At 54.5% G+C, this 24,249-nt stretch overlaps 8 non-coding genes across 8 annotated transcripts; all 8 read left to right on the top strand.

The window, feature by feature from the left end:
• Nucleotides 1–515: 515 nt before the first annotated feature.
• Nucleotides 516–634, top strand: LOC138558184 (5S ribosomal RNA). Its single transcript, XR_011298338.1, has one exon. It is a non-coding gene; the product is annotated as a 5S ribosomal RNA (ribosomal RNA).
• Nucleotides 635–3,755: 3,121 nt separating this feature from the next.
• LOC138558195 (5S ribosomal RNA) lies at nt 3,756–3,874 on the top strand. The gene has a single exon (XR_011298349.1). It is a non-coding gene; the product is annotated as a 5S ribosomal RNA (ribosomal RNA).
• Nucleotides 3,875–6,995: 3,121 nt separating this feature from the next.
• LOC138558207 (5S ribosomal RNA) lies at nt 6,996–7,114 on the top strand. Its single transcript, XR_011298360.1, has one exon. It is a non-coding gene; the product is annotated as a 5S ribosomal RNA (ribosomal RNA).
• Nucleotides 7,115–10,239: 3,125 nt separating this feature from the next.
• On the top strand, nt 10,240–10,358 carry LOC138558218 (5S ribosomal RNA). The gene has a single exon (XR_011298371.1). It is a non-coding gene; the product is annotated as a 5S ribosomal RNA (ribosomal RNA).
• A 3,125-nt stretch (nt 10,359–13,483) lies between these two features.
• On the top strand, nt 13,484–13,602 carry LOC138558229 (5S ribosomal RNA). Its single transcript, XR_011298382.1, has one exon. It is a non-coding gene; the product is annotated as a 5S ribosomal RNA (ribosomal RNA).
• A 3,125-nt stretch (nt 13,603–16,727) lies between these two features.
• On the top strand, nt 16,728–16,846 carry LOC138558240 (5S ribosomal RNA). Its single transcript, XR_011298393.1, has one exon. It is a non-coding gene; the product is annotated as a 5S ribosomal RNA (ribosomal RNA).
• A 3,121-nt stretch (nt 16,847–19,967) lies between these two features.
• On the top strand, nt 19,968–20,086 carry LOC138558252 (5S ribosomal RNA). Its single transcript, XR_011298404.1, has one exon. It is a non-coding gene; the product is annotated as a 5S ribosomal RNA (ribosomal RNA).
• Nucleotides 20,087–23,207: 3,121 nt separating this feature from the next.
• On the top strand, nt 23,208–23,326 carry LOC138558263 (5S ribosomal RNA). The gene has a single exon (XR_011298415.1). It is a non-coding gene; the product is annotated as a 5S ribosomal RNA (ribosomal RNA).
• The last annotated feature ends 923 nt before the right edge of the window (nt 23,327–24,249 follow it).

Below are 24,249 nucleotides of genomic sequence, written 5' to 3' on the forward strand. Positions count from 1 at the left end.
GCAGCAGTGGGGTAGAGAGTCAGCCTTAAGCTGATGCCTGCCTGGGCTGGGCTGGGCTGGGGGCCTCAGCTGCTGTTACTGGGCCTGCTTCTTTCCTGGACTTGTAGGTCACCAGCCCGATATGGTAAGGGCCTCAACCAACATCACCCTCTGCCTTCCAAAGCGTCGAGGAGCCCCCAGCAGGAAAATTGTGTGTGTGTTTATTTCCATCTTTCTTTCCGAGTTTTTTTTAAAAGTTTTGTAAGGAACGGATGCTTGGGTGAGTGAGTGCAAGTGTGGCTTGGCCTGAATTTACAGACACTTTCTTTGCAAACATGAGTAGGCAAGTGGGTATTTCAAAAGTGGGTGCATGGAGCTGCTCGTTGCTTTTCCAAGCTGGCAGCTGTGGCTCCTGAGCTTGAGGCAAAAAGAAGGGCAGAAGCACACTGCAGAGGACAGCGTTCAGCCTTGCAAGAGGGCAGTGGACGTCGGAGGAGCCGACACAGCACAAGAGGCTCGGAATCGGCGCACTCTTCGCCTACGGCCATACCACCCTGAATGCGCCCGATCTCGTCCGATCTCGGAAGCTAAGCAGGGTCGGGCCTGGTTAGTACTTGGATGGGAGACCGCCTGGGAATACCAGGTGCTGTAGGCATTTTGCTACTCTGTGCCCGATAGGCGGCGTTCGTCTTCTCCGTCTTGAACTACATTTTTCCTCCATTCCGCTTTTAATTTTAACAAACACGGCGCGTGAAAAAGGCACAGGGGCAGACAGCAGCCCTCGCTCCAATGCAGAGCCCCGTCAGAGGCGGACACGTTGTCGCCAAACTAACTTGGAGCAGCAGCAGCAGCAGCAGGAGACTGAAGCCAGGGCAGCAGCTTGCCGCCTCGGGTGGGTGGATGCAGCCAGAAAGGGCCACTCGTGTCCCTGGCAAAGCACCTCCAGCGTCTCCCCGTTTTCTCTCCAGTGGACGCGCAAGGCCCCCTACAGCTAGGGGAGGCAAGTGGATGGGCCTCATCTGCATATGTGGGCTCTAGAGGAAGAGTGCACCCTGGGAGACAAGGGGACACCTGGAGCGGGAAGTGCTCACGGGGGAGAAGTGCCTACAAGAGGCAGGAAGGGAGGGAGGCCACATCATGCCTCTCCATAGCCAGGCCTCTGGATGATGGGGCAGAAGCGGCCGTCACCCTAAGCTTCCTAGAAGTCCCAGCTGGGCCCCATGCTACCTAATATCTCGCCTGATCGAGCCTGGTCGAGCACTGGTCGAGCCTTCAGCCAAGGGACACAGGAGCCAAGGGGTCTGGCCTCGAGCCTTCAGCCGAGGGACCCAGGAGCCCAGGGTCTGGCCTCAGTGCTTCCCAAGTCGGCCTTCAGCTGAAGCCTGCCTGGGCTGGGAGCCTCAGCTGCTGTTCCTGGGTGTGCTTCTTTCCTGCATGTGAAGGCCACCAGCGGCGAAGGTTGCCCTCCGCCTTCTAAGGAGTCGAGGAGACCGCAGCAGGAAAATTGTGTGTGTGTTTATTTCTTCTTTTTTTAGAGGTGCTTTCTATTTTTGCAAGGAACTGACGCCTGGATGAGTGCTAGTGTGGCTTGAGGTAAATTCACGGGCAGCTTCTTTGCAAACTTTTGCCAAACCAACTTGGGGCAGCAGTGGGGTAGAGAGTCAGCCTTCTGCTGATGCCTGCCTAGGCGTGGCTGGGCTGGGGGCCTCAGCTGCTGTTACTGGGCCTGCTTCTTTCCTGGACTTGTAGGCCACCAGCCGGAGAAAGTAAGGGCCTCAACCAACATCGCCCTCTGCCTTCCAAAGAGTCGAGGAGTCCCCAGCAGGAAAATTGTGTGTGTGTTTATTTCTTCTTTTTTAGAGATGCTTTCTATTTTTGTAAGGAAACGACGCCTGGGTGAGTGCTAGTGTGGCGTGAGCTAAATTTACAGGCATCTTCTTTGCAAACTTTTGCCAAACCAACTTGGAGCAGCAGTGGGGTAGAGAGTCAGCCTTCTGCTGATGCCTGCCTGGGCTGGGCTGGTCTGGGGGCCTCAGCTGCTGTTACTGGGCCTGCTTCTTTCCTGGACTTGTAGGCCACCAGCCCGAGAAGGTAAGGGCCTCAACCAACATCGCCCTCTGCCTTCCAAAGAGTCGAGGTGTCCCCAGCAGGAAAATTGTGTGTGTGTATTTCTTCTTTTTTTAGAGATGCTTTCTATTTTTGTAAGGAACCGACGCCTGGGTGAGTGCTAGTGTGGCTTGAGGTAAATTTACGGGCAGCTTCTTTGCAAACTTTTGCCAAACCAACTTGGGGCAGCACTGGGGTAGAGAGTCAGCCTTCCGCTGATGCCTGCCTAGGCGTGGCTGGGCTGGGGGCCTCAGTTGCTGTTACTGGGCCTGCTTCTTTCCTGGACTTGTAGGCCGCCAGCCTGAGAAGGTAAGGCCTCAACCAACATCGCCCTCTGCCTTCCAAAGAGTCGAGGAGACCGCAGCAGGAAAATTGTGTGTGTGTTTATTTCTTCTTTTTTTAGAGGTGCTTTCTATTTTTGTAAGGAACTGACGCCTGGGTGAGTGCTAGTGTGGCGTGAGTTAAATTTACAGGCATCTTCTTTGCAAACTTTTGCCAAACCAACTTGGGGCAGCAGTGGGGTAGAGAGTCAGCCTTCTGCTGATGCCTGCCTAGGCGTGGCTGGGCTGGGGGCCTCAGCTGCTGTTACTGGGCCTGCTTCTTTCCTGGACTTGTAGGCCACCAGCCGGAGAAAGTAAGGGCCTCAACCAACATCGCCCTCTGCCTTCCAAAGAGTCGAGGAGTCCCCAGCAGGAAAATTGTGTGTGTGTTTATTTCTTCTTTTTTAGAGATGCTTTCTATTTTTGTAAGGAACCGACGCCTGGGTGAGTGCTAGTGTGGCTTGAGGTAAATTTACGGGCAGCTTCTTTGCAAACTTTTGCCAAAACAACTTGGGGCAGCACTGGGGTAGAGAGTCAGCCTTCCGCTGATGCCTGCCTAGGCGTGGCTGGGCTGGGGGCCTCAGTTGCTGTTACTGGGCCTGCTTCTTTCCTGGACTTGTAGGCCGCCAGCCTGAGAAGGTAAGGCCTCAACCAACATCGCCCTCTGCCTTCCAAAGAGTCGAGGAGACCGCAGCAGGAAAATTGTGTGTGTGTTTATTTCTTCTTTTTTTAGAGGTGCTTTCTATTTTTGTAAGGAACTGACGCCTGGGTGAGTGCTAGTGTGGCTTGAGGTAAATTCACGGGCAGCTTCTTTGCAAACTTTTGCCAAACCAACTTGGGGCAGCAGTGGGGTAGAGAGTCAGCCTTAAGCTGATGCCTGCCTGGGCTGGGCTGGGGGCCTCAGCTGCTGTTACTGGGCCTGCTTCTTTCCTGGACTTGTAGGTCACCAGCCCGATATGGTAAGGGCCTCAACCAACATCACCCTCTGCCTTCCAAAGCGTCGAGGAGCCCCCAGCAGGAAAATTGTGTGTGTGTTTATTTCCATCTTTCTTTCCGAGTTTTTTTTTAAAGTTTTGTAAGGAACGGATGCTTGGGTGAGTGAGTGCAAGTGTGGCTTGGCCTGAATTTACAGACACTTTCTTTGCAAACATGAGTAGGCAAGTGGGTATTTCAAAAGTGGGTGCATGGAGCTGCTCGTTGCTTTTCCAAGCTGGCAGCTGTGGCTCCTGAGCTTGAGGCAAAAAGAAGGGCAGAAGCACACTGCAGAGGACAGCGTTCAGCCTTGCAAGAGGGCAGTGGACGTCGGAGGAGCCGACACAGCACAAGAGGCTCGGAATCGGCGCACTCTGCGCCTACGGCCATACCACCCTGAATGCGCCCGATCTCGTCCGATCTCGGAAGCTAAGCAGGGTCGGGCCTGGTTAGTACTTGGATGGGAGACCGCCTGGGAATACCAGGTGCTGTAGGCATTTTGCTACTCTGTGCCCGATAGGCGGCGTTCGTCTTCTCCGTCTTGAACTACATTTTTCCTCCATTCCGCTTTTAATTTTAACAAACACGGCGCGTGAAAAAGGCACAGGGGCAGACAGCAGCCCTCGCTCCAATGCAGAGCCCCGTCAGAGGCGGACACGTTGTCGCCAAACTAACTTGGAGCAGCAGCAGCAGCAGCAGGAGACTGAAGCCAGGGCAGCAGCTTGCCGCCTCGGGTGGGTGGATGCAGCCAGAAAGGGCCACTCGCGTCCCTGGCAAAGCACCTCCAGCGTCTCCCCGTTTTCTCTCCAGTGGACGCGCAAGGCCCCCTACAGCTAGGGGAGGCAAGTGGATGGGCCTCATCTGCATATGTGGGCTCTAGAGGAAGAGTGCACCCTGGGAGACAAGGGGACACCTGGAGCGGGAAGTGCTCACGGGGGAGAAGTGCCTACAAGAGGCAGGAAGGGAGGGAGGCCACATCATGCCTCTCCATAGCCAGGCCTCTGGATGATGGGGCAGAAGCGGCCGTCACCCTAAGCTTCCTAGAAGTCCCAGCTGGGCCCCATGCTACCTAATATCTCGCCTGATCGAGCCTGGTCGAGCACTGGTCGAGCCTTCAGCCAAGGGACACAGGAGCCAAGGGGTCTGGCCTCGAGCCTTCAGCCGAGGGACCCAGGAGCCCAGGGTCTGGCCTCAGTGCTTCCCAAGTCGGCCTTCAGCTGAAGCCTGCCTGGGCTGGGAGCCTCAGCTGCTGTTCCTGGGTGTGCTTCTTTCCTGCATGTGAAGGCCACCAGCGGCGAAGGTTGCCCTCCGCCTTCTAAGGAGTCGAGGAGACCGCAGCAGGAAAATTGTGTGTGTGTTTATTTCTTCTTTTTTTAGAGGTGCTTTCTATTTTTGCAAGGAACTGACGCCTGGATGAGTGCTAGTGTGGCTTGAGGTAAATTCACGGGCAGCTTCTTTGCAAACTTTTGCCAAACCAACTTGGGGCAGCAGTGGGGTAGAGAGTCAGCCTTCTGCTGATGCCTGCCTAGGCGTGGCTGGGCTGGGGGCCTCAGCTGCTGTTACTGGGCCTGCTTCTTTCCTGGACTTGTAGGCCACCAGCCGGAGAAAGTAAGGGCCTCAACCAACATCGCCCTCTGCCTTCCAAAGAGTCGAGGAGTCCCCAGCAGGAAAATTGTGTGTGTGTTTATTTCTTCTTTTTTAGAGATGCTTTCTATTTTTGTAAGGAAACGACGCCTGGGTGAGTGCTAGTGTGGCGTGAGCTAAATTTACAGGCATCTTCTTTGCAAACTTTTGCCAAACCAACTTGGAGCAGCAGTGGGGTAGAGAGTCAGCCTTCTGCTGATGCCTGCCTGGGCTGGGCTGGTCTGGGGGCCTCAGCTGCTGTTACTGGGCCTGCTTCTTTCCTGGACTTGTAGGCCACCAGCCCGAGAAGGTAAGGGCCTCAACCAACATCGCCCTCTGCCTTCCAAAGAGTCGAGGTGTCCCCAGCAGGAAAATTGTGTGTGTGTATTTCTTCTTTTTTTAGAGATGCTTTCTATTTTTGTAAGGAACCGACGCCTGGGTGAGTGCTAGTGTGGCTTGAGGTAAATTTACGGGCAGCTTCTTTGCAAACTTTTGCCAAACCAACTTGGGGCAGCACTGGGGTAGAGAGTCAGCCTTCCGCTGATGCCTGCCTAGGCGTGGCTGGGCTGGGGGCCTCAGTTGCTGTTACTGGGCCTGCTTCTTTCCTGGACTTGTAGGCCGCCAGCCTGAGAAGGTAAGGCCTCAACCAACATCGCCCTCTGCCTTCCAAAGAGTCGAGGAGACCGCAGCAGGAAAATTGTGTGTGTGTTTATTTCTTCTTTTTTTAGAGGTGCTTTCTATTTTTGTAAGGAACTGACGCCTGGGTGAGTGCTAGTGTGGCGTGAGTTAAATTTACAGGCATCTTCTTTGCAAACTTTTGCCAAACCAACTTGGGGCAGCAGTGGGGTAGAGAGTCAGCCTTCTGCTGATGCCTGCCTAGGCGTGGCTGGGCTGGGGGCCTCAGCTGCTGTTACTGGGCCTGCTTCTTTCCTGGACTTGTAGGCCACCAGCCGGAGAAAGTAAGGGCCTCAACCAACATCGCCCTCTGCCTTCCAAAGAGTCGAGGAGTCCCCAGCAGGAAAATTGTGTGTGTGTTTATTTCTTCTTTTTTAGAGATGCTTTCTATTTTTGTAAGGAACCGACGCCTGGGTGAGTGCTAGTGTGGCTTGAGGTAAATTTACGGGCAGCTTCTTTGCAAACTTTTGCCAAAACAACTTGGGGCAGCACTGGGGTAGAGAGTCAGCCTTCCGCTGATGCCTGCCTAGGCGTGGCTGGGCTGGGGGCCTCAGTTGCTGTTACTGGGCCTGCTTCTTTCCTGGACTTGTAGGCCGCCAGCCTGAGAAGGTAAGGCCTCAACCAACATCGCCCTCTGCCTTCCAAAGAGTCGAGGAGACCGCAGCAGGAAAATTGTGTGTGTGTTTATTTCTTCTTTTTTTAGAGGTGCTTTCTATTTTTGTAAGGAACTGACGCCTGGGTGAGTGCTAGTGTGGCTTGAGGTAAATTCACGGGCAGCTTCTTTGCAAACTTTTGCCAAACCAACTTGGGGCAGCAGTGGGGTAGAGAGTCAGCCTTAAGCTGATGCCTGCCTGGGCTGGGCTGGGGGCCTCAGCTGCTGTTACTGGGCCTGCTTCTTTCCTGGACTTGTAGGTCACCAGCCCGATATGGTAAGGGCCTCAACCAACATCACCCTCTGCCTTCCAAAGCGTCGAGGAGCCCCCAGCAGGAAAATTGTGTGTGTGTTTATTTCCATCTTTCTTTCCGAGTTTTTTTTTAAAGTTTTGTAAGGAACGGATTCTTGGGTGAGTGAGTGCAAGTGTGGCTTGGCCTGAATTTACAGACACTTTCTTTGCAAACATGAGTAGGCAAGTGGGTATTTCAAAAGTGGGTGCATGGAGCTGCTCGTTGCTTTTCCAAGCTGGCAGCTGTGGCTCCTGAGCTTGAGGCAAAAAGAAGGGCAGAAGCACACTGCAGAGGACAGCGTTCAGCCTTGCAAGAGGGCAGTGGACGTCGGAGGAGCCGACACAGCACAAGAGGCTCGGAATCGGCGCACTCTTCGCCTACGGCCATACCACCCTGAATGCGCCCGATCTCGTCCGATCTCGGAAGCTAAGCAGGGTCGGGCCTGGTTAGTACTTGGATGGGAGACCGCCTGGGAATACCAGGTGCTGTAGGCATTTTGCTACTCTGTGCCCGATAGGCGGCGTTCGTCTTCTCCGTCTTGAACTACATTTTTCCTCCATTCCGCTTTTAATTTTAACAAACACGGCGCGTGAAAAAGGCACAGGGGCAGACAGCAGCCCTCGCTCCAATGCAGAGCCCCGTCAGAGGCGGACACGTTGTCGCCAAACTAACTTGGAGCAGCAGCAGCAGCAGCAGGAGACTGAAGCCAGGGCAGCAGCTTGCCGCCTCGGGTGGGTGGATGCAGCCAGAAAGGGCCACTCGCGTCCCTGGCAAAGCACCTCCAGCGTCTCCCCGTTTTCTCTCCAGTGGACGCGCAAGGCCCCCTACAGCTAGGGGAGGCAAGTGGATGGGCCTCATCTGCATATGTGGGCTCTAGAGGAAGAGTGCACCCTGGGAGACAAGGGGACACCTGGAGCGGGAAGTGCTCACGGGGGAGAAGTGCCTACAAGAGGCAGGAAGGGAGGGAGGCCACATCATGCCTCTCCATAGCCAGGCCTCTGGATGATGGGGCAGAAGCGGCCGTCACCCTAAGCTTCCTAGAAGTCCCAGCTGGGCCCCATGCTACCTAATATCTCGCCTGATCGAGCCTGGTCGAGCACTGGTCGAGCCTTCAGCCAAGGGACACAGGAGCCAAGGGGTCTGGCCTCGAGCCTTCAACCGAGGGACCCAGGAGCCCAGGGTCTGGCCTCAGTGCTTCCCAAGTCGGCCTTCAGCTGAAGCCTGCCTGGGCTGGGAGCCTCAGCTGCTGTTCCTGGGTGTGCTTCTTTCCTGCATGTGAAGGCCACCAGCGGCGAAGGTTGCCCTCCGCCTTCCAAGGAGTCGAGGGGATAGAAGCAGGAAAATTGTGTGTGTGTTTATTTCTTCTTTTTTAGAGATTCTTTCTATTTTTGTAAGGAACTGACGCCTGGGTGAGTGCTAGTGTGGCTTGAGGTAAATTCACGGGCAGCTTCTTTGCAAACTTTTGCCAAACCAACTTGGGGCAGCAGTGGGGTAGAGAGTCAGCCTTCTGCTGATGCCTGCCTAGGCGTGGCTGGGCTGGGGGCCTCAGCTGCTGTTACTGGGCCTGCTTCTTTCCTGGACTTGTAGGCCACCAGCCGGAGAAAGTAAGGGCCTCAACCAACATCGCCCTCTGCCTTCCAAAGAGTCGAGGAGTCCCCAGCAGGAAAATTGTGTGTGTGTTTATTTCTTCTTTTTTAGAGATGCTTTCTATTTTTGTAAGGAAACGACGCCTGGGTGAGTGCTAGTGTGGCGTGAGCTAAATTTACAGGCATCTTCTTTGCAAACTTTTGCCAAACCAACTTGGAGCAGCAGTGGGGTAGAGAGTCAGCCTTCTGCTGATGCCTGCCTGGGCTGGGCTGGTCTGGGGGCCTCAGCTGCTGTTACTGGGCCTGCTTCTTTCCTGGACTTGTAGGCCACCAGCCCGAGAAGGTAAGGGCCTCAACCAACATCGCCCTTTGCCTTCCAAAGAGTCAAGGTGTCCCCAGCAGGAAAATTGTGTGTGTGTATTTCTTCTTTTTTTAGAGATGCTTTCTATTTTTGTAAGGAACCGACGCCTGGGTGAGTGCTAGTGTGGCTTGAGGTAAATTTACGGGCAGCTTCTTTGCAAACTTTTGCCAAACCAACTTGGGGCAGCACTGGGGTAGAGAGTCAGCCTTCCGCTGATGCCTGCCTAGGCGTGGCTGGGCTGGGGGCCTCAGTTGCTGTTACTGGGCCTGCTTCTTTCCTGGACTTGTAGGCCGCCAGCCTGAGAAGGTAAGGCCTCAACCAACATCGCCCTCTGCCTTCCAAAGAGTCGAGGAGACCGCAGCAGGAAAATTGTGTGTGTGTTTATTTCTTCTTTTTTTAGAGGTGCTTTCTATTTTTGTAAGGAACTGACGCCTGGGTGAGTGCTAGTGTGGCGTGAGTTAAATTTACAGGCATCTTCTTTGCAAACTTTTGCCAAACCAACTTGGGGCAGCAGTGGGGTAGAGAGTCAGCCTTCTGCTGATGCCTGCCTAGGCGTGGCTGGGCTGGGGGCCTCAGCTGCTGTTACTGGGCCTGCTTCTTTCCTGGACTTGTAGGCCACCAGCCGGAGAAAGTAAGGGCCTCAACCAACATCGCCCTCTGCCTTCCAAAGAGTCGAGGAGGCCCCAGCAGGAAAATTGTGTGTGTGTTTATTTCTTCTTTTTTAGAGATGCTTTCTATTTTTGTAAGGAACCGACGCCTGGGTGAGTGCTAGTGTGGCTTGAGGTAAATTTACGGGCAGCTTCTTTGCAAACTTTTGCCAAAACAACTTGGGGCAGCACTGGGGTAGAGAGTCAGCCTTCCGCTGATGCCTGCCTAGGCGTGGCTGGGCTGGGGGCCTCAGTTGCTGTTACTGGGCCTGCTTCTTTCCTGGACTTGTAGGCCGCCAGCCTGAGAAGGTAAGGCCTCAACCAACATCGCCCTCTGCCTTCCAAAGAGTCGAGGAGACCGCAGCAGGAAAATTGTGTGTGTGTTTATTTCTTCTTTTTTTAGAGGTGCTTTCTATTTTTGTAAGGAACTGACGCCTGGGTGAGTGCTAGTGTGGCTTGAGGTAAATTCACGGGCAGCTTCTTTGCAAACTTTTGCCAAACCAACTTGGGGCAGCAGTGGGGTAGAGAGTCAGCCTTAAGCTGATGCCTGCCTGGGCTGGGCTGGGCTGGGGGCCTCAGCTGCTGTTACTGGGCCTGCTTCTTTCCTGGACTTGTAGGTCACCAGCCCGATATGGTAAGGGCCTCAACCAACATCACCCTCTGCCTTCCAAAGCGTCGAGGAGCCCCCAGCAGGAAAATTGTGTGTGTGTTTATTTCCATCTTTCTTTCCGAGTTTTTTTTTAAAGTTTTGTAAGGAACGGATGCTTGGGTGAGTGAGTGCAAGTGTGGCTTGGCCTGAATTTACAGACACTTTCTTTGCAAACATGAGTAGGCAAGTGGGTATTTCAAAAGTGGGTGCATGGAGCTGCTCGTTGCTTTTCCAAGCTGGCAGCTGTGGCTCCTGAGCTTGAGGCAAAAAGAAGGGCAGAAGCACACTGCAGAGGACAGCGTTCAGCCTTGCAAGAGGGCAGTGGACGTCGGAGGAGCCGACACAGCACAAGAGGCTCGGAATCGGCGCACTCTTCGCCTACGGCCATACCACCCTGAATGCGCCCGATCTCGTCCGATCTCGGAAGCTAAGCAGGGTCGGGCCTGGTTAGTACTTGGATGGGAGACCGCCTGGGAATACCAGGTGCTGTAGGCATTTTGCTACTCTGTGCCCGATAGGCGGCGTTCGTCTTCTCCGTCTTGAACTACATTTTTCCTCCATTCCGCTTTTAATTTTAACAAACACGGCGCGTGAAAAAGGCACAGGGGCAGACAGCAGCCCTCGCTCCAATGCAGAGCCCCGTCAGAGGCGGACACGTTGTCGCCAAACTAACTTGGAGCAGCAGCAGCAGCAGCAGGAGACTGAAGCCAGGGCAGCAGCTTGCCGCCTCGGGTGGGTGGATGCAGCCAGAAAGGGCCACTCGTGTCCCTGGCAAAGCACCTCCAGCGTCTCCCCGTTTTCTCTCCAGTGGACGCGCAAGGCCCCCTACAGCTAGGGGAGGCAAGTGGATGGGCCTCATCTGCATATGTGGGCTCTAGAGGAAGAGTGCACCCTGGGAGACAAGGGGACACCTGGAGCGGGAAGTGCTCACGGGGGAGAAGTGCCTACAAGAGGCAGGAAGGGAGGGAGGCCACATCATGCCTCTCCATAGCCAGGCCTCTGGATGATGGGGCAGAAGCTGCCGTCACCCTAAGCTTCCTAGAAGTCCCAGCTGGGCCCCATGCTACCTAATATCTCGCCTGATCGAGCCTGGTCGAGCACTGGTCGAGCCTTCAGCCAAGGGACACAGGAGCCAAGGGGTCTGGCCTCGAGCCTTCAGCCGAGGGACCCAGGAGCCCAGGGTCTGGCCTCAGTGCTTCCCAAGTCGGCCTTCAGCTGAAGCCTGCCTGGGCTGGGAGCCTCAGCTGCTGTTCCTGGGTGTGCTTCTTTCCTGCATGTGAAGGCCACCAGCGGCGAAGGTTGCCCTCCGCCTTCTAAGGAGTCGAGGAGACCGCAGCAGGAAAATTGTGTGTGTGTTTATTTCTTCTTTTTTTAGAGGTGCTTTCTATTTTTGCAAGGAACTGACGCCTGGATGAGTGCTAGTGTGGCTTGAGGTAAATTCACGGGCAGCTTCTTTGCAAACTTTTGCCAAACCAACTTGGGGCAGCAGTGGGGTAGAGAGTCAGCCTTCTGCTGATGCCTGCCTAGGCGTGGCTGGGCTGGGGGCCTCAGCTGCTGTTACTGGGCCTGCTTCTTTCCTGGACTTGTAGGCCACCAGCCGGAGAAAGTAAGGGCCTCAACCAACATCGCCCTCTGCCTTCCAAAGAGTCGAGGAGTCCCCAGCAGGAAAATTGTGTGTGTGTTTATTTCTTCTTTTTTAGAGATGCTTTCTATTTTTGTAAGGAAACGACGCCTGGGTGAGTGCTAGTGTGGCGTGAGCTAAATTTACAGGCATCTTCTTTGCAAACTTTTGCCAAACCAACTTGGAGCAGCAGTGGGGTAGAGAGTCAGCCTTCTGCTGATGCCTGCCTGGGCTGGGCTGGTCTGGGGGCCTCAGCTGCTGTTACTGGGCCTGCTTCTTTCCTGGACTTGTAGGCCACCAGCCCGAGAAGGTAAGGGCCTCAACCAACATCGCCCTCTGCCTTCCAAAGAGTCGAGGTGTCCCCAGCAGGAAAATTGTGTGTGTGTATTTCTTCTTTTTTTAGAGATGCTTTCTATTTTTGTAAGGAACCGACGCCTGGGTGAGTGCTAGTGTGGCTTGAGGTAAATTTACGGGCAGCTTCTTTGCAAACTTTTGCCAAACCAACTTGGGGCAGCACTGGGGTAGAGAGTCAGCCTTCCGCTGATGCCTGCCTAGGCGTGGCTGGGCTGGGGGCCTCAGTTGCTGTTACTGGGCCTGCTTCTTTCCTGGACTTGTAGGCCGCCAGCCTGAGAAGGTAAGGCCTCAACCAACATCGCCCTCTGCCTTCCAAAGAGTCGAGGAGACCGCAGCAGGAAAATTGTGTGTGTGTTTATTTCTTCTTTTTTTAGAGGTGCTTTCTATTTTTGTAAGGAACTGACGCCTGGGTGAGTGCTAGTGTGGCGTGAGTTAAATTTACAGGCATCTTCTTTGCAAACTTTTGCCAAACCAACTTGGGGCAGCAGTGGGGTAGAGAGTCAGCCTTCTGCTGATGCCTGCCTAGGCGTGGCTGGGCTGGGGGCCTCAGCTGCTGTTACTGGGCCTGCTTCTTTCCTGGACTTGTAGGCCACCAGCCGGAGAAAGTAAGGGCCTCAACCAACATCGCCCTCTGCCTTCCAAAGAGTCGAGGAGTCCCCAGCAGGAAAATTGTGTGTGTGTTTATTTCTTCTTTTTTAGAGATGCTTTCTATTTTTGTAAGGATTGACGCCTGGGTGAGTGCTAGTGTGGCTTGAGGTAAATTTACGGGCAGCTTCTTTGCAAACTTTTGCCAAAACAACTTGGGGCAGCACTGGGGTAGAGAGTCAGCCTTCCGCTGATGCCTGCCTAGGCGTGGCTGGGCTGGGGGCCTCAGTTGCTGTTACTGGGCCTGCTTCTTTCCTGGACTTGTAGGCCGCCAGCCTGAGAAGGTAAGGCCTCAACCAACATCGCCCTCTGCCTTCCAAAGAGTCGAGGAGACCGCAGCGGGAAAATTGTGTGTGTGTTTATTTCTTCTTTTTTTAGAGGTGCTTTCTATTTTTGTAAGGAACTGACGCCTGGGTGAGTGCTAGTGTGGCTTGAGGTAAATTCACGGGCAGCTTCTTTGCAAACTTTTGCCAAACCAACTTGGGGCAGCAGTGGGGTAGAGAGTCAGCCTTAAGCTGATGCCTGCCTGGGCTGGGCTGGGCTGGGGGCCTCAGCTGCTGTTACTGGGCCTGCTTCTTTCCTGGACTTGTAGGTCACCAGCCCGATATGGTAAGGGCCTCAACCAACATCACCCTCTGCCTTCCAAAGCGTCGAGGAGCCCCCAGCAGGAAAATTGTGTGTGTGTTTATTTCCATCTTTCTTTCCGAGTTTTTTTTTAAAGTTTTGTAAGGAACGGATGCTTGGGTGAGTGAGTGCAAGTGTGGCTTGGCCTGAATTTACAGACACTTTCTTTGCAAACATGAGTAGGCAAGTGGGTATTTCAAAAGTGGGTGCATGGAGCTGCTCGTTGCTTTTCCAAGCTGGCAGCTGTGGCTCCTGAGCTTGAGGCAAAAAGAAGGGCAGAAGCACACTGCAGAGGACAGCGTTCAGCCTTGCAAGAGGGCAGTGGACGTCGGAGGAGCCGACACAGCACAAGAGGCTCGGAATCGGCGCACTCTTCGCCTACGGCCATACCACCCTGAATGCGCCCGATCTCGTCCGATCTCGGAAGCTAAGCAGGGTCGGGCCTGGTTAGTACTTGGATGGGAGACCGCCTGGGAATACCAGGTGCTGTAGGCATTTTGCTACTCTGTGCCCGATAGGCGGCGTTCGTCTTCTCCGTCTTGAACTACATTTTTCCTCCATTCCGCTTTTAATTTTAACAAACACGGCGCGTGAAAAAGGCACAGGGGCAGACAGCAGCCCTCGCTCCAATGCAGAGCCCCGTCAGAGGCGGACACGTTGTCGCCAAACTAACTTGGAGCAGCAGCAGCAGCAGCAGGAGACTGAAGCCAGGGCAGCAGCTTGCCGCCTCGGGTGGGTGGATGCAGCCAGAAAGGGCCACTCGTGTCCCTGGCAAAGCACCTCCAGCTTCTCCCCGTTTTCTCTCCAGTGGACGCGCAAGGCCCCCTACAGCTAGGGGAGGCAAGTGGATGGGCCTCATCTGCATATGTGGGCTCTAGAGGAAGAGTGCACCCTGGGAGACAAGGGGACACCTGGAGCGGGAAGTGCTCACGGGGGAGAAGTGCCTACAAGAGGCAGGAAGGGAGGGAGGCCACATCATGCCTCTCCATAGCCAGGCCTCTGGATGATGGGGCAGAAGCGGCCGTCACCCTAAGCTTCCTAGAAGTCCCAGCTGGGCCCCATGCTACCTAATATCTCGCCTGATCGAGCCTGGTCGAGCACTGGTCGAGCCTTCAGCCAAGGGACACAGGAGCCAAGGGGTCTGGCCTCGAGCCTTCAACCGAGGGACCCAGGAGCCCAGGGTCTGGCCTCAGTGCTTCCCAAGTCGGCCTTCAGCTGAAGCCTGCCTGGGCTGGGAGCCTCAGCTGCTGTTCCTGGGTGTGCTTCTTTCCTGCATGTGAAGGCCACCAGCGGCGAAGGTTGCCCTCCGCCTTCCAAGGAGTCGAGGGGATAGAAGCAGGAAAATTGTGTGTGTGTTTATTTCTTCTTTTTTAGAGATTCTTTCTATTTTTGTAAGGAACTGACGCCTGGGTGAGTGCTAGTGTGGCTTGAGGTAAATTCACGGGCAGCTTCTTTGCAAACTTTTGCCAAACCAACTTGGGGCAGCAGTGGGGTAGAGAGTCAGCCTTCTGCTGATGCCTGCCTAGGCGTGGCTGGGCTGGGGGCCTCAGCTGCTGTTACTGGGCCTGCTTCTTTCCTGGACTTGTAGGCCACCAGCCGGAGAAAGTAAGGGCCTCAACCAACATCGCCCTCTGCCTTCCAAAGAGTCGAGGAGTCCCCAGCAGGAAAATTGTGTGTGTGTTTATTTCTTCTTTTTTAGAGATGCTTTCTATTTTTGTAAGGAAACGACGCCTGGGTGAGTGCTAGTGTGGCGTGAGCTAAATTTACAGGCATCTTCTTTGCAAACTTTTGCCAAACCAACTTGGAGCAGCAGTGGGGTAGAGAGTCAGCCTTCTGCTGATGCCTGCCTGGGCTGGGCTGGTCTGGGGGCCTCAGCTGCTGTTACTGGGCCTGCTTCTTTCCTGGACTTGTAGGCCACCAGCCCGAGAAGGTAAGGGCCTCAACCAACATCGCCCTCTGCCTTCCAAAGAGTCGAGGTGTCCCCAGCAGGAAAATTGTGTGTGTGTATTTCTTCTTTTTTTAGAGATGCTTTCTATTTTTGTAAGGAACCGACGCCTGGGTGAGTGCTAGTGTGGCTTGAGGTAAATTTACGGGCAGCTTCTTTGCAAACTTTTGCCAAACCAACTTGGGGCAGCACTGGGGTAGAGAGTCAGCCTTCCGCTGATGCCTGCCTAGGCGTGGCTGGGCTGGGGGCCTCAGTTGCTGTTACTGGGCCTGCTTCTTTCCTGGACTTGTAGGCCGCCAGCCTGAGAAGGTAAGGCCTCAACCAACATCGCCCTCTGCCTTCCAAAGAGTCGAGGAGACCGCAGCAGGAAAATTGTGTGTGTGTTTATTTCTTCTTTTTTTAGAGGTGCTTTCTATTTTTGTAAGGAACTGACGCCTGGGTGAGTGCTAGTGTGGCGTGAGTTAAATTTACAGGCATCTTCTTTGCAAACTTTTGCCAAACCAACTTGGGGCAGCAGTGGGGTAGAGAGTCAGCCTTCTGCTGATGCCTGCCTAGGCGTGGCTGGGCTGGGGGCCTCAGCTGCTGTTACTGGGCCTGCTTCTTTCCTGGACTTGTAGGCCACCAGCCGGAGAAAGTAAGGGCCTCAACCAACATCGCCCTCTGCCTTCCAAAGAGTCGAGGAGGCCCCAGCAGGAAAATTGTGTGTGTGTTTATTTCTTCTTTTTTAGAGATGCTTTCTATTTTTGTAAGGAACCGACGCCTGGGTGAGTGCTAGTGTGGCTTGAGGTAAATTTACGGGCAGCTTCTTTGCAAACTTTTGCCAAAACAACTTGGGGCAGCACTGGGGTAGAGAGTCAGCCTTCCGCTGATGCCTGCCTAGGCGTGGCTGGGCTGGGGGCCTCAGTTGCTGTTACTGGGCCTGCTTCTTTCCTGGACTTGTAGGCCGCCAGCCTGAGAAGGTAAGGCCTCAACCAACATCGCCCTCTGCCTTCCAAAGAGTCGAGGAGACCGCAGCGGGAAAATTGTGTGTGTGTTTATTTCTTCTTTTTTTAGAGGTGCTTTCTATTTTTGTAAGGAACTGACGCCTGGGTGAGTGCTAGTGTGGCTTGAGGTAAATTCACGGGCAGCTTCTTTGCAAACTTTTGCCAAACCAACTTGGGGCAGCAGTGGGGTAGAGAGTCAGCCTTAAGCTGATGCCTGCCTGGGCTGGGCTGGGCTGGGGGCCTCAGCTGCTGTTACTGGGCCTGCTTCTTTCCTGGACTTGTAGGTCACCAGCCCGATATGGTAAGGGCCTCAACCAACATCACCCTCTGCCTTCCAAAGCGTCGAGGAGCCCCCAGCAGGAAAATTGTGTGTGTGTTTATTTCCATCTTTCTTTCCGAGTTTTTTTTAAAAGTTTTGTAAGGAACGGATGCTTGGGTGAGTGAGTGCAAGTGTGGCTTGGCCTGAATTTACAGACACTTTCTTTGCAAACATGAGTAGGCAAGTGGGTATTTCAAAAGTGGGTGCATGGAGCTGCTCGTTGCTTTTCCAAGCTGGCAGCTGTGGCTCCTGAGCTTGAGGCAAAAAGAAGGGCAGAAGCACACTGCAGAGGACAGCGTTCAGCCTTGCAAGAGGGCAGTGGACGTCGGAGGAGCCGACACAGCACAAGAGGCTCGGAATCGGCGCACTCTTCGCCTACGGCCATACCACCCTGAATGCGCCCGATCTCGTCCGATCTCGGAAGCTAAGCAGGGTCGGGCCTGGTTAGTACTTGGATGGGAGACCGCCTGGGAATACCAGGTGCTGTAGGCATTTTGCTACTCTGTGCCCGATAGGCGGCGTTCGTCTTCTCCGTCTTGAACTACATTTTTCCTCCATTCCGCTTTTAATTTTAACAAACACGGCGCGTGAAAAAGGCACAGGGGCAGACAGCAGCCCTCGCTCCAATGCAGAGCCCCGTCAGAGGCGGACACGTTGTCGCCAAACTAACTTGGAGCAGCAGCAGCAGCAGCAGGAGACTGAAGCCAGGGCAGCAGCTTGCCGCCTCGGGTGGGTGGATGCAGCCAGAAAGGGCCACTCGTGTCCCTGGCAAAGCACCTCCAGCGTCTCCCCGTTTTCTCTCCAGTGGACGCGCAAGGCCCCCTACAGCTAGGGGAGGCAAGTGGATGGGCCTCATCTGCATATGTGGGCTCTAGAGGAAGAGTGCACCCTGGGAGACAAGGGGACACCTGGAGCGGGAAGTGCTCACGGGGGAGAAGTGCCTACAAGAGGCAGGAAGGGAGGGAGGCCACATCATGCCTCTCCATAGCCAGGCCTCTGGATGATGGGGCAGAAGCGGCCGTCACCCTAAGCTTCCTAGAAGTCCCAGCTGGGCCCCATGCTACCTAATATCTCGCCTGATCGAGCCTGGTCGAGCACTGGTCGAGCCTTCAGCCAAGGGACACAGGAGCCAAGGGGTCTGGCCTCGAGCCTTCAGCCGAGGGACCCAGGAGCCCAGGGTCTGGCCTCAGTGCTTCCCAAGTCGGCCTTCAGCTGAAGCCTGCCTGGGCTGGGAGCCTCAGCTGCTGTTCCTGGGTGTGCTTCTTTCCTGCATGTGAAGGCCACCAGCGGCGAAGGTTGCCCTCCGCCTTCTAAGGAGTCGAGGAGACCGCAGCAGGAAAATTGTGTGTGTGTTTATTTCTTCTTTTTTTAGAGGTGCTTTCTATTTTTGCAAGGAACTGACGCCTGGATGAGTGCTAGTGTGGCTTGAGGTAAATTCACGGGCAGCTTCTTTGCAAACTTTTGCCAAACCAACTTGGGGCAGCAGTGGGGTAGAGAGTCAGCCTTCTGCTGATGCCTGCCTAGGCGTGGCTGGGCTGGGGGCCTCAGCTGCTGTTACTGGGCCTGCTTCTTTCCTGGACTTGTAGGCCACCAGCCGGAGAAAGTAAGGGCCTCAACCAACATCGCCCTCTGCCTTCCAAAGAGTCGAGGAGTCCCCAGCAGGAAAATTGTGTGTGTGTTTATTTCTTCTTTTTTAGAGATGCTTTCTATTTTTGTAAGGAAACGACGCCTGGGTGAGTGCTAGTGTGGCGTGAGCTAAATTTACAGGCATCTTCTTTGCAAACTTTTGCCAAACCAACTTGGAGCAGCAGTGGGGTAGAGAGTCAGCCTTCTGCTGATGCCTGCCTGGGCTGGGCTGGTCTGGGGGCCTCAGCTGCTGTTACTGGGCCTGCTTCTTTCCTGGACTTGTAGGCCACCAGCCCGAGAAGGTAAGGGCCTCAACCAACATCGCCCTCTGCCTTCCAAAGAGTCGAGGTGTCCCCAGCAGGAAAATTGTGTGTGTGTATTTCTTCTTTTTTTAGAGATGCTTTCTATTTTTGTAAGGAACCGACGCCTGGGTGAGTGCTAGTGTGGCTTGAGGTAAATTTACGGGCAGCTTCTTTGCAAACTTTTGCCAAACCAACTTGGGGCAGCACTGGGGTAGAGAGTCAGCCTTCCGCTGATGCCTGCCTAGGCGTGGCTGGGCTGGGGGCCTCAGTTGCTGTTACTGGGCCTGCTTCTTTCCTGGACTTGTAGGCCGCCAGCCTGAGAAGGTAAGGCCTCAACCAACATCGCCCTCTGCCTTCCAAAGAGTCGAGGAGACCGCAGCAGGAAAATTGTGTGTGTGTTTATTTCTTCTTTTTTTAGAGGTGCTTTCTATTTTTGTAAGGAACTGACGCCTGGGTGAGTGCTAGTGTGGCGTGAGTTAAATTTACAGGCATCTTCTTTGCAAACTTTTGCCAAACCAACTTGGGGCAGCAGTGGGGTAGAGAGTCAGCCTTCTGCTGATGCCTGCCTAGGCGTGGCTGGGCTGGGGGCCTCAGCTGCTGTTACTGGGCCTGCTTCTTTCCTGGACTTGTAGGCCACCAGCCGGAGAAAGTAAGGGCCTCAACCAACATCGCCCTCTGCCTTCCAAAGAGTCGAGGAGTCCCCAGCAGGAAAATTGTGTGTGTGTTTATTTCTTCTTTTTTAGAGATGCTTTCTATTTTTGTAAGGAACCGACGCCTGGGTGAGTGCTAGTGTGGCTTGAGGTAAATTTACGGGCAGCTTCTTTGCAAACTTTTGCCAAAACAACTTGGGGCAGCACTGGGGTAGAGAGTCAGCCTTCCGCTGATGCCTGCCTAGGCGTGGCTGGGCTGGGGGCCTCAGTTGCTGTTACTGGGCCTGCTTCTTTCCTGGACTTGTAGGCCGCCAGCCTGAGAAGGTAAGGCCTCAACCAACATCGCCCTCTGCCTTCCAAAGAGTCGAGGAGACCGCAGCAGGAAAATTGTGTGTGTGTTTATTTCTTCTTTTTTTAGAGGTGCTTTCTATTTTTGTAAGGAACTGACGCCTGGGTGAGTGCTAGTGTGGCTTGAGGTAAATTCACGGGCAGCTTCTTTGCAAACTTTTGCCAAACCAACTTGGGGCAGCAGTGGGGTAGAGAGTCAGCCTTAAGCTGATGCCTGCCTGGGCTGGGCTGGGGGCCTCAGCTGCTGTTACTGGGCCTGCTTCTTTCCTGGACTTGTAGGTCACCAGCCCGATATGGTAAGGGCCTCAACCAACATCACCCTCTGCCTTCCAAAGCGTCGAGGAGCCCCCAGCAGGAAAATTGTGTGTGTGTTTATTTCCATCTTTCTTTCCGAGTTTTTTTTTAAAGTTTTGTAAGGAACGGATGCTTGGGTGAGTGAGTGCAAGTGTGGCTTGGCCTGAATTTACAGACACTTTCTTTGCAAACATGAGTAGGCAAGTGGGTATTTCAAAAGTGGGTGCATGGAGCTGCTCGTTGCTTTTCCAAGCTGGCAGCTGTGGCTCCTGAGCTTGAGGCAAAAAGAAGGGCAGAAGCACACTGCAGAGGACAGCGTTCAGCCTTGCAAGAGGGCAGTGGACGTCGGAGGAGCCGACACAGCACAAGAGGCTCGGAATCGGCGCACTCTGCGCCTACGGCCATACCACCCTGAATGCGCCCGATCTCGTCCGATCTCGGAAGCTAAGCAGGGTCGGGCCTGGTTAGTACTTGGATGGGAGACCGCCTGGGAATACCAGGTGCTGTAGGCATTTTGCTACTCTGTGCCCGATAGGCGGCGTTCGTCTTCTCCGTCTTGAACTACATTTTTCCTCCATTCCGCTTTTAATTTTAACAAACACGGCGCGTGAAAAAGGCACAGGGGCAGACAGCAGCCCTCGCTCCAATGCAGAGCCCCGTCAGAGGCGGACACGTTGTCGCCAAACTAACTTGGAGCAGCAGCAGCAGCAGCAGGAGACTGAAGCCAGGGCAGCAGCTTGCCGCCTCGGGTGGGTGGATGCAGCCAGAAAGGGCCACTCGCGTCCCTGGCAAAGCACCTCCAGCGTCTCCCCGTTTTCTCTCCAGTGGACGCGCAAGGCCCCCTACAGCTAGGGGAGGCAAGTGGATGGGCCTCATCTGCATATGTGGGCTCTAGAGGAAGAGTGCACCCTGGGAGACAAGGGGACACCTGGAGCGGGAAGTGCTCACGGGGGAGAAGTGCCTACAAGAGGCAGGAAGGGAGGGAGGCCACATCATGCCTCTCCATAGCCAGGCCTCTGGATGATGGGGCAGAAGCGGCCGTCACCCTAAGCTTCCTAGAAGTCCCAGCTGGGCCCCATGCTACCTAATATCTCGCCTGATCGAGCCTGGTCGAGCACTGGTCGAGCCTTCAGCCAAGGGACACAGGAGCCAAGGGGTCTGGCCTCGAGCCTTCAGCCGAGGGACCCAGGAGCCCAGGGTCTGGCCTCAGTGCTTCCCAAGTCGGCCTTCAGCTGAAGCCTGCCTGGGCTGGGAGCCTCAGCTGCTGTTCCTGGGTGTGCTTCTTTCCTGCATGTGAAGGCCACCAGCGGCGAAGGTTGCCCTCCGCCTTCTAAGGAGTCGAGGAGACCGCAGCAGGAAAATTGTGTGTGTGTTTATTTCTTCTTTTTTTAGAGGTGCTTTCTATTTTTGCAAGGAACTGACGCCTGGATGAGTGCTAGTGTGGCTTGAGGTAAATTCACGGGCAGCTTCTTTGCAAACTTTTGCCAAACCAACTTGGGGCAGCAGTGGGGTAGAGAGTCAGCCTTCTGCTGATGCCTGCCTAGGCGTGGCTGGGCTGGGGGCCTCAGCTGCTGTTACTGGGCCTGCTTCTTTCCTGGACTTGTAGGCCACCAGCCGGAGAAAGTAAGGGCCTCAACCAACATCGCCCTCTGCCTTCCAAAGAGTCGAGGAGTCCCCAGCAGGAAAATTGTGTGTGTGTTTATTTCTTCTTTTTTAGAGATGCTTTCTATTTTTGTAAGGAAACGACGCCTGGGTGAGTGCTAGTGTGGCGTGAGCTAAATTTACAGGCATCTTCTTTGCAAACTTTTGCCAAACCAACTTGGAGCAGCAGTGGGGTAGAGAGTCAGCCTTCTGCTGATGCCTGCCTGGGCTGGGCTGGTCTGGGGGCCTCAGCTGCTGTTACTGGGCCTGCTTCTTTCCTGGACTTGTAGGCCACCAGCCCGAGAAGGTAAGGGCCTCAACCAACATCGCCCTCTGCCTTCCAAAGAGTCGAGGTGTCCCCAGCAGGAAAATTGTGTGTGTGTATTTCTTCTTTTTTTAGAGATGCTTTCTATTTTTGTAAGGAACCGACGCCTGGGTGAGTGCTAGTGTGGCTTGAGGTAAATTTACGGGCAGCTTCTTTGCAAACTTTTGCCAAACCAACTTGGGGCAGCACTGGGGTAGAGAGTCAGCCTTCCGCTGATGCCTGCCTAGGCGTGGCTGGGCTGGGGGCCTCAGTTGCTGTTACTGGGCCTGCTTCTTTCCTGGACTTGTAGGCCGCCAGCCTGAGAAGGTAAGGCCTCAACCAACATCGCCCTCTGCCTTCCAAAGAGTCGAGGAGACCGCAGCAGGAAAATTGTGTGTGTGTTTATTTCTTCTTTTTTTAGAGGTGCTTTCTATTTTTGTAAGGAACTGACGCCTGGGTGAGTGCTAGTGTGGCGTGAGTTAAATTTACAGGCATCTTCTTTGCAAACTTTTGCCAAACCAACTTGGGGCAGCAGTGGGGTAGAGAGTCAGCCTTCTGCTGATGCCTGCCTAGGCGTGGCTGGGCTGGGGGCCTCAGCTGCTGTTACTGGGCCTGCTTCTTTCCTGGACTTGTAGGCCACCAGCCGGAGAAAGTAAGGGCCTCAACCAACATCGCCCTCTGCCTTCCAAAGAGTCGAGGAGTCCCCAGCAGGAAAATTGTGTGTGTGTTTATTTCTTCTTTTTTAGAGATGCTTTCTATTTTTGTAAGGAACCGACGCCTGGGTGAGTGCTAGTGTGGCTTGAGGTAAATTTACGGGCAGCTTCTTTGCAAACTTTTGCCAAAACAACTTGGGGCAGCACTGGGGTAGAGAGTCAGCCTTCCGCTGATGCCTGCCTAGGCGTGGCTGGGCTGGGGGCCTCAGTTGCTGTTACTGGGCCTGCTTCTTTCCTGGACTTGTAGGCCGCCAGCCTGAGAAGGTAAGGCCTCAACCAACATCGCCCTCTGCCTTCCAAAGAGTCGAGGAGACCGCAGCAGGAAAATTGTGTGTGTGTTTATTTCTTCTTTTTTTAGAGGTGCTTTCTATTTTTGTAAGGAACTGACGCCTGGGTGAGTGCTAGTGTGGCTTGAGGTAAATTCACGGGCAGCTTCTTTGCAAACTTTTGCCAAACCAACTTGGGGCAGCAGTGGGGTAGAGAGTCAGCCTTAAGCTGATGCCTGCCTGGGCTGGGCTGGGGGCCTCAGCTGCTGTTACTGGGCCTGCTTCTTTCCTGGACTTGTAGGTCACCAGCCCGATATGGTAAGGGCCTCAACCAACATCACCCTCTGCCTTCCAAAGCGTCGAGGAGCCCCCAGCAGGAAAATTGTGTGTGTGTTTATTTCCATCTTTCTTTCCGAGTTTTTTTTTAAAGTTTTGTAAGGAACGGATTCTTGGGTGAGTGAGTGCAAGTGTGGCTTGGCCTGAATTTACAGACACTTTCTTTGCAAACATGAGTAGGCAAGTGGGTATTTCAAAAGTGGGTGCATGGAGCTGCTCGTTGCTTTTCCAAGCTGGCAGCTGTGGCTCCTGAGCTTGAGGCAAAAAGAAGGGCAGAAGCACACTGCAGAGGACAGCGTTCAGCCTTGCAAGAGGGCAGTGGACGTCGGAGGAGCCGACACAGCACAAGAGGCTCGGAATCGGCGCACTCTTCGCCTACGGCCATACCACCCTGAATGCGCCCGATCTCGTCCGATCTCGGAAGCTAAGCAGGGTCGGGCCTGGTTAGTACTTGGATGGGAGACCGCCTGGGAATACCAGGTGCTGTAGGCATTTTGCTACTCTGTGCCCGATAGGCGGCGTTCGTCTTCTCCGTCTTGAACTACATTTTTCCTCCATTCCGCTTTTAATTTTAACAAACACGGCGCGTGAAAAAGGCACAGGGGCAGACAGCAGCCCTCGCTCCAATGCAGAGCCCCGTCAGAGGCGGACACGTTGTCGCCAAACTAACTTGGAGCAGCAGCAGCAGCAGCAGGAGACTGAAGCCAGGGCAGCAGCTTGCCGCCTCGGGTGGGTGGATGCAGCCAGAAAGGGCCACTCGCGTCCCTGGCAAAGCACCTCCAGCGTCTCCCCGTTTTCTCTCCAGTGGACGCGCAAGGCCCCCTACAGCTAGGGGAGGCAAGTGGATGGGCCTCATCTGCATATGTGGGCTCTAGAGGAAGAGTGCACCCTGGGAGACAAGGGGACACCTGGAGCGGGAAGTGCTCACGGGGGAGAAGTGCCTACAAGAGGCAGGAAGGGAGGGAGGCCACATCATGCCTCTCCATAGCCAGGCCTCTGGATGATGGGGCAGAAGCGGCCGTCACCCTAAGCTTCCTAGAAGTCCCAGCTGGGCCCCATGCTACCTAATATCTCGCCTGATCGAGCCTGGTCGAGCACTGGTCGAGCCTTCAGCCAAGGGACACAGGAGCCAAGGGGTCTGGCCTCGAGCCTTCAACCGAGGGACCCAGGAGCCCAGGGTCTGGCCTCAGTGCTTCCCAAGTCGGCCTTCAGCTGAAGCCTGCCTGGGCTGGGAGCCTCAGCTGCTGTTCCTGGGTGTGCTTCTTTCCTGCATGTGAAGGCCACCAGCGGCGAAGGTTGCCCTCCGCCTTCCAAGGAGTCGAGGGGATAGAAGCAGGAAAATTGTGTGTGTGTTTATTTCTTCTTTTTTAGAGATTCTTTCTATTTTTGTAAGGAACTGACGCCTGGGTGAGTGC

The sequence above is a fragment of the Ambystoma mexicanum genome, unplaced genomic scaffold, assembly GCF_040938575.1.
Source record: "Ambystoma mexicanum isolate Mex_15411 unplaced genomic scaffold, UKY_AmexF1_1 Mex_scaf34, whole genome shotgun sequence".
NCBI lineage: Eukaryota > Metazoa > Chordata > Amphibia > Caudata > Ambystomatidae > Ambystoma > Ambystoma mexicanum.